This window comes from Lissotriton helveticus, chromosome 3_1, assembly GCF_964261635.1.
Source record: "Lissotriton helveticus chromosome 3_1, aLisHel1.1, whole genome shotgun sequence".
Lineage (NCBI taxonomy): Eukaryota > Metazoa > Chordata > Amphibia > Caudata > Salamandridae > Lissotriton > Lissotriton helveticus.
Genome location: NC_136061.1, coordinates 1,867,074,092 through 1,867,088,660, shown reverse-complemented (window position 1 = coordinate 1,867,088,660; position 14,569 = coordinate 1,867,074,092). Strand labels below are relative to the sequence as shown.

Below are 14,569 nucleotides of genomic sequence, written 5' to 3'. Positions count from 1 at the left end.
GGATGGCTACGCAGAGTTCTCGTAGAAGATAGGGAGTTTGTGGTGTCTTGCCGTTCTGATCAGTTTGAACTTGAGTCGGTAATGAGGTAGAAGGTAAAGCTTTGTAGAACTGTTGATCATTTTCTGTCGATCTGCTCCTTGTAAATAGGTGGCTGCTGCTTTTGCAACTATTTTTTCTATTATGGTCATGTGGGTGATGGGTAATATTGGTGAAGTCCTGCACGTAAACGTTGGTTTCTTCAGGGTTAGGGGGTGGATGCTAAGGAGTGTTAACCTGTCCTGAGGCTGTCCAGGAACGTCAATAAGCTGAAGGTGGGATTGACAATGATGAGATGTTTGAGGGCATCGTGTGACATGTTAGGGATGAGCATGTAAAGATTCCACTCTGGAAAGTTGTGAGGCGTGCTCAGACTGAATGTTCTATCTTTATCATTTGGTTCCTGGAAGTGGACCTCTTCTGCTGGTGCATTTGAGATGTGAGCAGCAGTATGTAGCATGATTCTCAAACTGAAATCTAGGTGACCGTTATGAGTGATGCATGTGCAAACAAACATGATGGCAGAATTATTGTTAGAAGTAGTGCAGTCAGCAGAACTTGGTGGAGGATTGCAGTCTTGCATCAACTGAAGTGGGAAGCCATCTCATAGTGAGGAAAACGTAATGACAGAATACAGTCAGGGGATTTAGTAGAAAAGTGTTAGCCAAGTCGGCTAGTGAGAGTAAAAGTACTTGGCACTGAATAGTGATGAATTATAAATTATATACACGCTATGTGATTGGATTTCCGGTCAGCTGTGAAGTTATAAGTGGATTTAGCAGTGCTGATCTTACAAGCACTGATAAGATAACAATTATCCATACTGTCAACCTACATGATGCGAACCAGAATAAACTATTGATGATTGACATGCCCATTGCATAACAATTAAAAGGAGGTGTTACTAACTTTCAGGGCTGATTAAAGAAGCTGTAATTGGCACACCATTGCTATTTACAGAAAATTAGGAGGAGCACAGGAACCAATACTGATATGCACACATCAGCGCTTAAAAAACTAAAAAGTTAAACTAGTAAATGTTCTGGTCATAGGAAGCAGCATAGGTGCAACATTCCTCTTAGAAGAGGGTTCGAAATTGAGCTGTTCACTTAATAGGTGGTCACACAATTGTTGAAGGGGTTTGGAATCATTAGATCTCTGAGTTTTCGTAATAGGAATGGGGGGAAGGGTGTCACCTCTGATGTGAACAATCTGTGTTCATTAGATTTTCTAGGGCTCCTCTGCATAGTTGTAGGGCATTCTACAAACCCCCAGGAATTCCTCACATATAGCCACCTTTAAAATGTTAAGATGAAGCAAATAGATAAAGATGTTTCAAAATTACGCACGGATTTATGGTGATGATCAGGGAATGGAATGGTAATTATCTTTACAACTACATTTTATGAGGCGGAGGGATAGAAAGTGTTATCAACCTTGCTATATATGGTACTAGAAGCTGCTAGAGACCTTAATAAATATGGCATATTTTGAAAAAAACAGGCTTACAATGTTTACCTTATGTAATTACCATTCTGGAAAGGTATCATTTTGGGAGGAGGGTACTCGGAAAAAGAGAAACCGTGAAAGAATACTTTAACTATTTGTGGAAATTAGCTTCCAGATGTACATTTGGAGCAATAACAGATAAGTGGATTATAGATCAATATTTACTGCATTGGGATAAGGAGCAAGAGAGGGGCTTCTTGTTGCTAAAGGGAGTGAAACATAGTAGGAAATGTGAGGAAGAAATAAAAAAGATAGTCACAAGGGAAAGGAATTGAATGCAATCAGTATGAGAAAACAAGGGTGTGGAGGAAAGGGGAAGTAAATTCAAAGGATAGTGTTTCTGGTGTGGATTAGTAGGACGTGGCACGAAACAAAGATTGTATAAGGGTAAAAGTAATTTTCTAGTGTACAAGTGTTGCACTATTATATGAAATGTTGGAGAATTGTGCAACAAGGGTAAACAGTGAAAGATTTGAAGAAAGTGTGGTGTGGAAATTGTGCAGTAACTGAGAACCGAAAGGCATGTTTATCTTTTTGATGGGGATGGTTGATGGAAAGGAAGTGGAAAGGATGTCTGATTTGGGTTCACCATTGAGCATAATTCCAGAAGGGGATTTTAGTCATTGTTTTAATAAGGGGAATAAGTTACACATGATGATATTAGACAAGAAGAATATGGGGGCCAGGCTATAAAAGATGAAAGGATGTTTTCAAGCAGCTCTCGAGAAAATGTATGTGTTAGTCAAAGGTGTATGAATTATTGTTTGGCTCCATCAAAAGGATCTAGGTCTGTTCTGGGTTCCCAATGCTCATCCTCGGGTTTAGGTTCACATTCTGGAGGAGAGTTGTTCACATTGTGAGGGGCAATTTCTTGAAGTTTGCAAAATTGACTTTGGATTTCTGAAAAGTAGTATACACAAAATAAAGTTTAAATAAAAAAGGGGCTGTACCAGTCGTTTTGAGAGTGAGTAGATTCACCGTTAGGGCACATAAATTAATCCTTGTGAAGGTGGAGAGACTGTGTCATTTTTCCTGTCGAGACCACTGAATGGTTGTCCCCTAATATGGTAGGCATTTGCCAGTGTATCAGAGATTAGGTTTCTCGTTCTGAGTGCCACATTTCTTTTTTATCTACATTAGACTTAGAGATACCCCCATATTAGTTTATATGTAGAATCACAGGAAATGACAGTATTTATAACTCCAATTGAGCATACAAATTTGTGAAAATTCGTTTTCGGATTCTGTCTGCCTATTTGGAGTTTTATGAAGCCATGGTTTCAACATTAAGAGACCTATCTGGCAGGCATGAACTTTTCCCAAGATAATGTTGTTAGAGTATTGGAACACATGGCTGAAACATACTGAGTCAGTCAAGCTGGTTTTGGGGAGGTTCAAGGATTTTGATTTAACTTTCCAAGCAGAAAAATGTTGCTTTGGTAGGACTGAAATCAGTTATCTGCGACAAAACATTTTGTCATCTGAGGTAAAAGCCCTAAATCAGTTTGCTGAATCCATTCAACATTTAACTTCTTTTTTTTTATTATTATTTTTTTTTAATTATATTTTTATTGGGAATATAAGTGAAGTTACAGTTAATAAAAAGAACCATTGTTCATATAAAATCCGGAGGAAAAGCAGCAATTCTTACAATGTATACTAACCGACAGAACATCACGCAACTAGACAATACAATGAATAAATTATGTGGCAATAAATATATACTCATGTTATCAAATATGGCTAAAACAATTTCAATATAATTACATCCTGTTATTAATTTCATCATCTATCTACACTGATCAATCAAAAGCTAAAAGCAGGCTCTAAAAGACATTTTCACGTTTCGGCTTTTTACATTTTTGATTTCCTCCAATCTGTGTCTTCTTCCAAAATCTCTAATTCTAGTTCCTTTCAGTTCATAGAGTGCCGACTCCATATTATGAATTCCCAGCAGTCTAGTAAGCCACATTTGAAAGGAGGGGGGCACGCTATCCTTCCAGCCGGCTGAGATCAGTAGTCTTAGCACGGCCACGGAAGATCAGAGCTTCCTCCTCTTTTCCAAGTTTTAATTCAGAATCCGTGCCTAAAATCATTAGGGTAGGGGATAGGTTGATCTTATGTCCTAGCAGCCCCTCCCAACATTTTTCGATTTCTTTTTTAACTGGTGTTAGAAGATTACAGTTACAGAACATGTGGAGTAGGTCTGCTTGTCTGTTCCCACATCTTGGACATGTATCGTCCGCCCTGACTCCCCAAGAGAAAAGTTTTGCCGGTGTGTAATAAAGATTAAACACCGTCTTGTAGTGCTGGGCCCTTAAATTTGTAGCTCTGAAGATCTTCTTATTCAAAAATAGGGCTTTGTCAACATCTGCATCAGGATTCCCCAATTTACTTGCCCAGGCTACCTCGGTCTTATCAACATCATCTTTAACCTCTGATATTAAAAGATTATATATAATATTAATTTTGCTGCGCCCTCTGGTAAGCGCTTCCATTAAGGGGCAGACGTCTGGAGGTAGCAATTTAGGCCTCTGGGCCTTCATTATGCGAGTTATTTGTGTATAAACAAACTAATGTGTATCTGGAATACCATATCTACTTTGTATGTCACCGAAGCTTACTACTCCCTCTCCGTCCATCAATTGCCGCAAAGTTTTAATGCCCAGCTCTCTCCATACTTCAAGAGTTCTATCAGCATCAATTGTAGAAAAAAGGCTGGACTTATAAATTTGTAAGTATGAGTTATTTTTTGGAATATTACAGTGTTTTCTGCAAGCCGTCCAAACTCTCCAAGCGCCATCTACAATCTTAAATCTTGTCTTCTTGAAGAAATTACGATTTGTTTCACATACCATTAACCCCTGGGCCTTTCTGCCTAACAGTAATTCAAATATGGACGGAGGGGAGCGTTCTACTCCTCCCCTTGGGCCATTGCCATTAGACTCTGCCTGAAAAAGCACTGACATTTGTGTCAACAGGCACGTCCAGTGATAGATCCTTAAATTAGGGAGAGCTAAGCCTCCCCTATCTTTGGGGAGAGACGGCAGGTTGGTGGATCGTCTTATCTTTCCAAATTGCCAGATAAACTTAATAAAGGTTGACTCCAGGTTTGTAATAATTTTTTCCTCTAGAAACAGAGGAATAGCTCGAAATAGGTACAGAATCTTAGGAAACATTGTCATTTTAACTGCGTTTACCCTTCCAATCAGGGACAAATGTAGCCCGTCCCACCTTTTTAGCTCAGATTTAATTGATTTAATAAGTGGGGTATAATTTTCCTCCACGATTTTCTCGACTGACGCGTTGATTGTCACCCCCAGATAAACTGCTGCTTCTACAAATCTGGAATCAGCCGTCACGATCTTTTTCGTACAAATAATCTGGGTCTTGGATTCATTTAGTAAATATCCTGACCTAGCGCCAAATTTATTTGTTAAGTCGGACAAAACCTCTATTGCCTGCTGTGGTACTGGAGAAAACACCGCAATGTCGTCCGCATACGCTAGAACTTTATTTTAATGCCCATTAAACATTACTGGTCTTAACCTTGGGCTTCCTAATATAGCCTGTATTAACGGATCGATATATAGGGAGAAAAGGATCGGAGAACACGGGCATCCCTGGCGGGTTCCCCTCTTTATAGGAAACAAAGTCGATTTCTCCCCCATAACGGTCACACTGGCGACTGGATCTAGATACATCGCCTTTAGTGCCTTAATGATTTTCTGTCCGAACCCTCTACCGGCTAAAATATCCCATAAGTAACTCCACACCACCCGGTCAAATGCCTTTTCTGCATCGAGCAGGATCATGGCCATCTCTCCCCCCATAGCCGCATGAGCATCAAACAGGGCTATAGCTCTGTTGGTATGGTCCGTCGTGCCACGTCCCGGGACAAACCCATGCTGCCAGGGGGAAACAAGACCACCTATGACCCTGCCCAACCTCCCAGCCCATATCTTCGAATAGAGCTTGGTATCCGAGTTAATCAGTGAGATAGGTCTGTAAGACCCCGGATTCTCGGTAGGTTTTCCTTTCTTATGGAAAATTATAATATTCGTCTCTTTCCATGAATCAGGGGTTTGACCTGTGTAAACTATCCCATTACAGAGATCTACAAGTAAAATGATAATTTCAGCTTCAATACTTTTGTAGACCTCTAAGGGAATGCCGTCGGGTCCTGCTGCCTTCCCCGAGGCCAGCTCATGTAAAGCAGCTATAACCTCCGATTGAGTAATATCTTTATCTAATTCTTCTTGTAAAACCTTATCTAGGAGCGGGCCTTGGTCTTCAATACCCTCTTGTTGCTCACAATCTCTACTCTCATCATCATAGAGCTTTTGGTAGAATCCTCTGAAGACATGTAAAATATCCCCGGTTTCAGAATATTCAATATCGTTATCCACAATCTTTGAAATAGCATTTTTAGACCTCTCTTGTCTTAAGCGGAGAGCGAGGGCTCTACCTCCATGTTCACCTGACTCATAGCGATTGACCCTAGTTGCTTTATACTCCCCTGCTGCTTTTTGTGTGATCACTCTCTTTAATTCTGCTTTAATAGCGGTCAGAGTATTATAACAATGCCTTCCATCACCACCAGAAGCTATAACTTTAACGTGTTCCCCTTCGATCTCTAATAGTCTCTCAGTTATTTTGGGTTCTTCTACTCTATCGTCTTTTTTCAATTTGGCTGAGAAGCTAATGGTCTCACCTCTTAAAGCTGCTTTAAAATATTCCCAAACTGTATTTCGTGAGGCACTAAATCTATTGGCATCAAAGAATGCTTCAGACCACTGCTTTAAGTGGGCTACAAACCTAGAATCCGTCAATAATCTTCTCTCAAAAGTCCACGAGGACTTTGCTCTTCTGAGCCCATTCATTTTATACTGAATTATCAGAGGATTATGATCGGACAACACCATTGGTAATCTAGTAATGGTGACTCTGTTAATTTCTGATAAGGAGATAAATATATAATCCAATTTAGAGTGTTTCTGGGCTGGGTTCGAAAAGTACGTAAAACCAGAATTTAATGGGTTTTTAGTGCCCCAAACATCAACTAGTGCCAATGAGCTCATCAATGCCTTAATCGCCCTAAACACTCTAGGTTTCCGACCTCCATATTTTGAATTATCATGCCAATTGGCCGAAATATTAAGATCACCACAGACTATTAATGGTCCTGGCCATCCCGCTCACTCTATCTCCAGGAAGTCAAAAATCTCCGGGTCATCGCCATTTGAACCGTAAATTGAACATAATGTTAGACCCATCTCTAGTTCCATGATGACCCACCTCCCATGACTATCGACCTTCGTTCTGTTAGCCTTGCCTAGCGATTTCCTAACCAATACAGCAACCCCCCTAATCATTGTGGTTTGTGACGAACATGCAACCAACTCAAAACCGTTTAAGAACATAAGATTCCTCTTTGCCCAAGGGAGATGGGTCTCCTGGAGACAGAGTACATCAATCTTATTAAATTTGACAAAATGAGCCAGCCTTTGCCTCTTTCTCCAGTCGTTTAGACCTCCCACATTTAATGTACAAATATTACAGTTTGCCATCATATATTTTGCATTGACTACCATGTAGGCCCAGTTGCTTCATATTTATAGTTATCTGCTTTCCTCTTCCGGACATTCTCAACAACAAAACAGTAGTACACTTTATATTCCCATTTTCGATTTTTTGCCTGCTACACCTACCCCTCCACCTACCCCTGCCCACCCATCCCACCCCCCTACAACCCAGCCCAACACCCTCCACCCCCCGCCCCCCAAGCTGTGAGACGCACAGAGCTAGTCTGTGCATGTGATGGAATTGCAGATTTTCCGGCGAGGACATTGAAAATATACCGCCATTTAAACTTCAAAGCCAAAAAAAGACCCATAATATAAACTTGAATTCATGAAACATTGAAGCTCCTTCCCAGCCAAAAGAAATATATCTGGGAATCCATCACAACAGGAATATCAACCAAATACTCTCTAAGATACAGTCAAAAGATTAAAGATTCTATTTCGTCACACTATCCAGATACTCTTTGGCTTTAACTTCTGAAGAGAAATATAGCGTCTTCCCATCATTAATCACTTTTAGTTGTGCAGGATTAATCAGAAAGGCCTGAAGTTTTTTATCCTGAAAAGGCTTTCTCATCTCTCTAAGACGCCACCGTCTTTCTACAGTCTCATGACAAAAGTCAGGACGAACAAAAAATGACACCCCATCTACAGTTCTCTTTGCGTCGGGTCTCGCCTTATCCGAGATTGCCTGTCGTAGAACGAAGTTGCCCAAAAAGATCAATACAGCCCTGGGCTTGTCTCCCTCTTTTGCATTTCTTCTTAAATTAAAGGGAAAGCGATGGACTCTTTGCAGCTCTGTTGACCAGTCCCAGCTGACTAGCTCCGGGAAGGCTTGCTGAAACAATTTAATCATGTAACCTCTTATATCGTTGCCTTCGGCCCCCTCCGGGACACCTAGGACCCTCAAATTGTTTCTTCTAAGCCTGTTCTCCATCGCTTCCAGCTTCCACTGAATATCCGATAACTGAACACATTGTGCATCTACTTTAGAAACAGCCCCTGCAGCCTCGGTTTCCGCTGCCACTACGCGCTCCTCTAAGTTGGTTACTCTGTCCCCAGTTGTGGCAATAGCCTTAGAGAGTTTACGTACAACTCCCTGCATCTTCCTCATTGCCGCCTGTGATTTCCTACTATCCTGCCGCGTCTCCTCCCTGTGTGCCAATATTTCTTGATGGATAGTTTCTAACAGAGACAGCTGTGTCTGTTCCAGTAAAGGACTTCCTATTAAAGGCTGCGTGGAAGAGTGATCCCAGACTAATTCTTTTTGCTCTGACTCGTGCACATGTCTCCTAGCAGACTGTTTCGCCTTCAAAGCCGTCGCTGGTAGGTCCTTCTCATACTCAGGGTCAGTAGCCGACTCTCCTCCAGAGCTCTGCTCTTCACCCTCTTCTGACCACTCTCCTCCTGAGACCGAGAAGAAAGCCTCACTAAACTCGCTCTCCTTATCACCTGCACCTCCTCCCCCGTCTATCTTATCTTCAGGATCTGACTCTGGGAGCTCTGACATCATTACCACTTTACCGGGGGTTTCTCCCATTCCTACCACTCCGGCCTGTTTATCTTCCAAATTGCACAATACTGATGCAGTTTCAGTGCTACTAGGCTGTGATTCTTTTGGGCCACAAACTTCAACAGAATCTTGCAACTGAGGGGATAAACCTGGGCTCTCCGATATTGCATTTTCAGTCACCAATGTATCTTGTAGTTTATCATCGGGAGCCCTCTGCCCCTTCTCCTTACCCGCCTTTACCAGTAAATCCAGAACAGTAGCAGTAGCTGCGCGGGTTTTAGGAGCGCACAGCTGTTTCTTGCCTTGCTGCTCCGTGCTCTCAGCCACTTCCTCATCTTTCTGGGCTTTTTTTTTAGTATTGCCAGATTTTAGGCTGAGGTTTTGTTTTGGGGCCATTATCCTTTCGTGAACTCTTTGCTGACTCTGCCGAGTTGAAACTGACCCGCACTCGAGGCAGCAGGAATCACTCTCTCTCCCCCGCTTCTGCCTCTGCCTGAGCCGATCTGTGCTTCGCCGCCGAACACGCTGACTCCGCCCACCTCTCAACTCGAGGGATGACAGCTTCAAGCGCCCGTAGCGTCTGTAGCGCAAACCACAGACGCCGTCTCAAGGGCCCGACGGAACCAAACCGAACGAGGGTCTGCTGCATAACTTATTCAGATGGATTCCGGGTTAGTCTGTATGTCATATATTCAGAGCTTCAATCATTTCGGCATTTTGGCATTCTATCTGGGTCCTCGCCGCAAGCTCTCTGCACCGGCCGCTCAAGCGGCCGCCATCTTGCCTCACCGTCGCCAGAAACCGATCTCAACATTTAACTTCTTAAGCAACAGGGAGGACCTGTGTTTGTCACAGTGATGGCAGAATTTAACAGCAGGTTCATTGAGGGTTCGTCTGACAAAGTGTACAAAAATGAGACTGCTTAAAAAGAATATGGAATGGCAGTGGGACAGGGGATGCAATTCAAATGAGATCTCAAGAAGACTTTGGATTTACAAGCTTTTGTCCCAGTGAGGAAAGTTGTTGGGATTACTGATGCCAGTTCAAAGGGTTTAGGGGCTGTCCTAATGCAAGCAGTGGAGAATGAAGAGAAAACTATAGATGTTGCCTTCAGATCCTTCTGGGGCACAGAAACTAACTACTCAGTTATCAAGAATTAGGTTGTGATAGGGAATTGGACTGTAAAGACCTTCAGGAACTGTGAGTGGGGTGAGGTTTACACAGTGGGATCTGTCCACAAATCGTTATGGGAAATCTTTCATGAAAAGGGGTGAGATGCAGTCTCAGCAATGGTAAGAAAATGGGTAGTGGCTTTACAGGAGTATACGTTTGAAGTTGAGTATATTCTAGGTAGAAATTTATCCAGGGGTGTATCTATCAACAGTGTACTAGGTGCAAAGGCACCAGGGCCTTGGTATCTAAGGAGCCAACTGGACCCTGAATATGTAGGTATTTTGTTTATACTAAAGGAGGGTACAGGTAGCCCATTTTCCTTGCTTGATTTATGGCTCGTAGAAACCATGCTACGCTACTGGCTAGTCCAATAAGAAGGATACCAGAGAGAAGGTCAAACTGTGTGGTATGATAAAAGAGGAGTTGCCACTAAAATATGATATAATGTTTAGAGATCGACTAGTTCACTCCACCATAATAAGAACAAGCATTTACAATGCAATAGGTCTCAGAATTGCAAGATTTTTAGCTATTGGCATTGTAAATGGCAATGCCTTTGATAAAAAATTAAAAGGCATTGTCATTTACAAAACCAATTGTTCAAAGTTTTGAAAAAGCAATACCAATTGTATTGCAGCGCGTGGTGTCCCTGAAGGGGTCCGCGCTCATTATTAAAGTTAGAAAGATAAAAAATTAAACCGAGCACAGTGTCGCTGAAGCAGGCGCCGTCCTCATTATTAAAGTAAAAAATAAAATAAACCGAGCGCTGTATCCATGAAGCTGGGGCGATGCTCAATATTAAAGTTAAAAAAAACAGAGCGTGATGTCCGTGAAGCGAACGCTGCGCTCAAAGCAAACACAAGGAGATGATGGACGGAGTGCTGAATCTTTTCAGACACTCACCCCCAGTCACAGATCTGGGTTGAATCCATCATCATTCTTTAGCTCACTTCGCCACCTCAGTTCCGACCCAGCTATATGTGCAAACACAAAGAGATGATGGACGGAGCAAAGTTTTAAAAATAAAATTTAAACTGAGCGCAGTGTCCCTAAAGTGGGCGCCGTGCTCAGCATGCAAATAGAAAAAAAGCAGCCGCCATTGTCCCCATCAGTGTCAATATACAAAATAATGCTCACCCACTTATAATGCACACCGTGTAACAAGCCAAGTAAATGGTCTAGTCGTTATGGGCGGTAACAAATGCAGAGAAGGCGGTACCAAGGAGGGACTAATAAGCCTATTTACGAATCAGAAGCCAGCATTTAAGAAAGACAATGACACAAGCCAATGACAAATATGGGCGGAGAGTAGGCGGGGCTTCCACTGCATACTCTATTACAGCATGACTCGCAGAGCAAGCAGCGCATGTGCGCTGCTGCTAGACTCGACCTAAAAAGTTCATTGAACTCATTCATGAAGGGCAACTAGGAATCATTAAAACCAAAGGGAGATTATACTTGGATTTTTGGTGGCAAATGCTGGATTTGGAGGTACCAAGGATAATCTGATATTGTGAGAAATGTTGTAGCAGTGACAAAACTGTGAAGCTGCAGGTTCTGCCTATGCAATGTCCCTCTCGACCAGACAGAGTGTGTGTAGAGATCTCTCTTGATATTATTGGCCAGCGAGAGGAGAACAATCCTCCCCGTTCCTTCCTGTTCTGTTTAAGCTGCTCTTACAGAGTAATATAACATTTTTGGAGGGCACATTTGGGAAAGAAGGTTGCCAGTGTTTATATTACCAGATGATGGAACACAAATTCACCTTAAGCATGGTACTTGGTATGTAAATGTGGTAGTGAGCACAATAATTATGCCTTATATCATTCCCAAACTAAAAAGGTTGTCGAAAAAATGTCAGGCTATTGCAGAGGGAATTCAGCTTGTGAGAGCAAATGGGCTCAGTTGGAAGGTGGAGCTACAAAACATGTTAATGGCGTCAGATTGTCTTTTCATGCCATCAGAGGTAGACTCTGTTCTATTTAAAGACAGGCATCCATAAATCGAACTTTTTTAGGATTGATGAGTTGGCACAGGGGGTGGGTGAATATACCTGTGGGGGAGGAGTGGTGGAAGAAAGAAATAGGTAAACGAGAAGGAAAGTAAAATATGATATGTAGAAAAACCATTAAAGATTGTGTGGTGAGGTTGTGGCACGGGCGCTGGTAAAGGCACCAATAGGTAATGATCAGTGGTCAAAGTTCAGCAAATCATTAACAGTTATCAAATTGTTTAAAAATGCTGTGAAAACTAGTGATGGAGGAATCTGGGATGTGTGTGTGTGTGTAAAGAAATGAAAGAATGTAGAATATCAGGGTGAGAAAAGAAAAAGAGGTGACTGGGAAGTACTTGATCGTGCTGTGGGGTCAGAAATGTCAGAGCCAGCACACAGAGAGAGGATCATTTCTAAAAGGTCTGGCTGTTTTTTTCTCTAGGTTATATTTATTTTGTTTATTTCACCCATACATTTGCTATATTAGTAAAAAGGAAGATATGTGGCATCTCAGTACTGCATGTGGAAAGATTCCACTTTGGAATGCTGTGGGGAATGCTAGGCTGACCATTCCATCTTTGCACTTGGTCCCAGGAGGGCTTGTGTGCTTTGATTCTAATGAATCCTACATGTATGAAGCCTTTCTTTATAACGTGTCTTCAATTCTACACATCTCCTGGATGAGATCTGACAGTAGATGTGGGTAGGACATAATCCTTTTATGAGATGACTTTGAGTGAGTTCAAGATTTTGGATGCAATATTGTTGATCTTGTACTTGAAAAAATGATTGATTGTATTGTCTGTGCTCACTGACTGAGGGATGGGAACTTTTTTGAAGCTAGTTAGATTGTGGTGATTAGAGCTCTTTGTGTAAAGTGCTTTGAGTTGAGTGAGATCATAATGTTCATGAACCCATCTCAATGTTTTCTTCTGTCTGCATATGTCATGCTTAATCTTAGAGAACTCTTGTGTGTACCACGGTGCGGAGGATTTCAGTTTTGAGGAACGCTTTATAAGGGAAGCATTGAATTGCACAGTGTTGATTGTTGTTGTCGAAGAGTTTGTTTAATTCTAATGTGGACTGGGTCTTCATCAAATCATCTTGGAAGGAGTCCTGTCTCATGCAGTGAGGTGCTATGCAGTAAGGAGAAGATAGCAACGTGGTACATCTAGTCCAGTGGTCTCAGCTCCCCATAGCCACCAGTGGATTGATGTTGATACCTGCAGGATGAAGATGAGGATGTTGCCCCTGGAGTGGGAGAGTTTGATGATGTGATTTCTAATGTTTAGAGTACTTAGACGTGTGAATTCTTCATGGAAAACAGCAGGAAGTTTGAATTCTTTGAGAAGAGTAGGGTGGGTGGTGGTAGGGTTGGGTCTTGTGTAACTATAGACCAGAGAAAAGGAGGCTATATTCGATGCTAAGAGTGAGAAGCGGTATGTGGGAGTTTGGAATGACTTGGGTGCTGTTGGCTTGATGATGTTGCAGGGCCAAGTGACTTGTGTATGATGGCTAGTGATGCCTACTCAATCTGGCTGCAGCTGATATATCAAATGCTACATATAATCTCAAACTATTTTGTCACCAGTGTTTTGTCCTTGCAGAGGGAACCATGGGATACAAGAGAGCAGGAAACATTTTCACATTGACTCTTGGCGCACCATTCTTCTCAACGTGTTCGGTTGCATGCTGTATCGATATGTGCTTATAAACATCTGAATACGAGGATATAAAATGGTGTCTGTGGTTGCTGGTAGGCTTGAATGGCTGTGTGCTTGTCAGTTCTTAAAGAAGCTGCAGGTAACAGGTCAGACATAATAGTAAAGTGCAGTGTCTAATAAGATCACATAGGTTATTCAATCAAACTAAAAGGCCTGCCTCTGTGCTTACATTGTGATGTCTGGACAATAGTGTTGCTTAACTGCCCTGGTGCCCAAAATGGCTGAAACTCAAGTCTCTCCATGAACCAATCACAGCAGTGTCAGCATGAGCAGATTTACTCATTTGCTGCATTTATGTGTTGCGGTACAAAATGGGGTGGTGATGGACGGAGCATCTGAACCAATCAAACACTCACACCCAGTCAACAGATCTGGGTTTAATCCATCACTGTTCTCTGCCACCCCAGTTCAGACATTTATGTGTTGGTTATCCCCGTCATGATACATGCCTTTGCTACCTCTACCTCCTAACTCTAGCACACCACATGTCCCCTTTACTGCCACCATCACCCTTCCGCCCCCACCACCCTCACCCAGGAAGACAACTCATAGGTCACTTCAAAGCCACTAACCGAATTTCCTGTGTCTCCTCCTGCACGCATTTCCCTCTGTCATATTTTCTTTCACTTGTGTGTGCTGGAATGAAACCGTGCCAAAGAAATGCACTGAAACCCGCAAGTAAACAAGATATGATCAGCGTGTCCACAAGCACGTACGGTCTTCAGTTGCGCAGCGCAGACACTCAAGGACAAAACACTAAACAACACATTGCTACAATAAGAAAAAGGCTACAAAATGTAAATTGTTGCAAGCAGCCCAAGGGCGGCTCCTCTGTAATGGCGGAGGAGCGTCGCCCTACTGCCCAGAGCCAGCAGATGAGAAATAAAATAAAATAACGTTATTATCATTTTATTTATTAACAGAATGTTATCATTTTAGAATTAACAGAATGTTATAATTTTATTTATTGCTGTCTGAGCCACGCAATAAGTATAAGGCTGGGCTGGGTCATGACAGGGAGGAGTAGTGTGCACT

General features: G+C 42.2%; 1 protein-coding gene across 2 annotated transcripts in view; it reads left to right on the top strand.

The window, feature by feature from the left end:
* The window catches only part of LOC144823924 (uncharacterized), a 523,537-nt gene that overhangs the window by 219,002 nt on the left and 289,966 nt on the right, over positions 1-14,569 (top strand). The gene's annotated exons all lie outside the window — the stretch shown is intronic.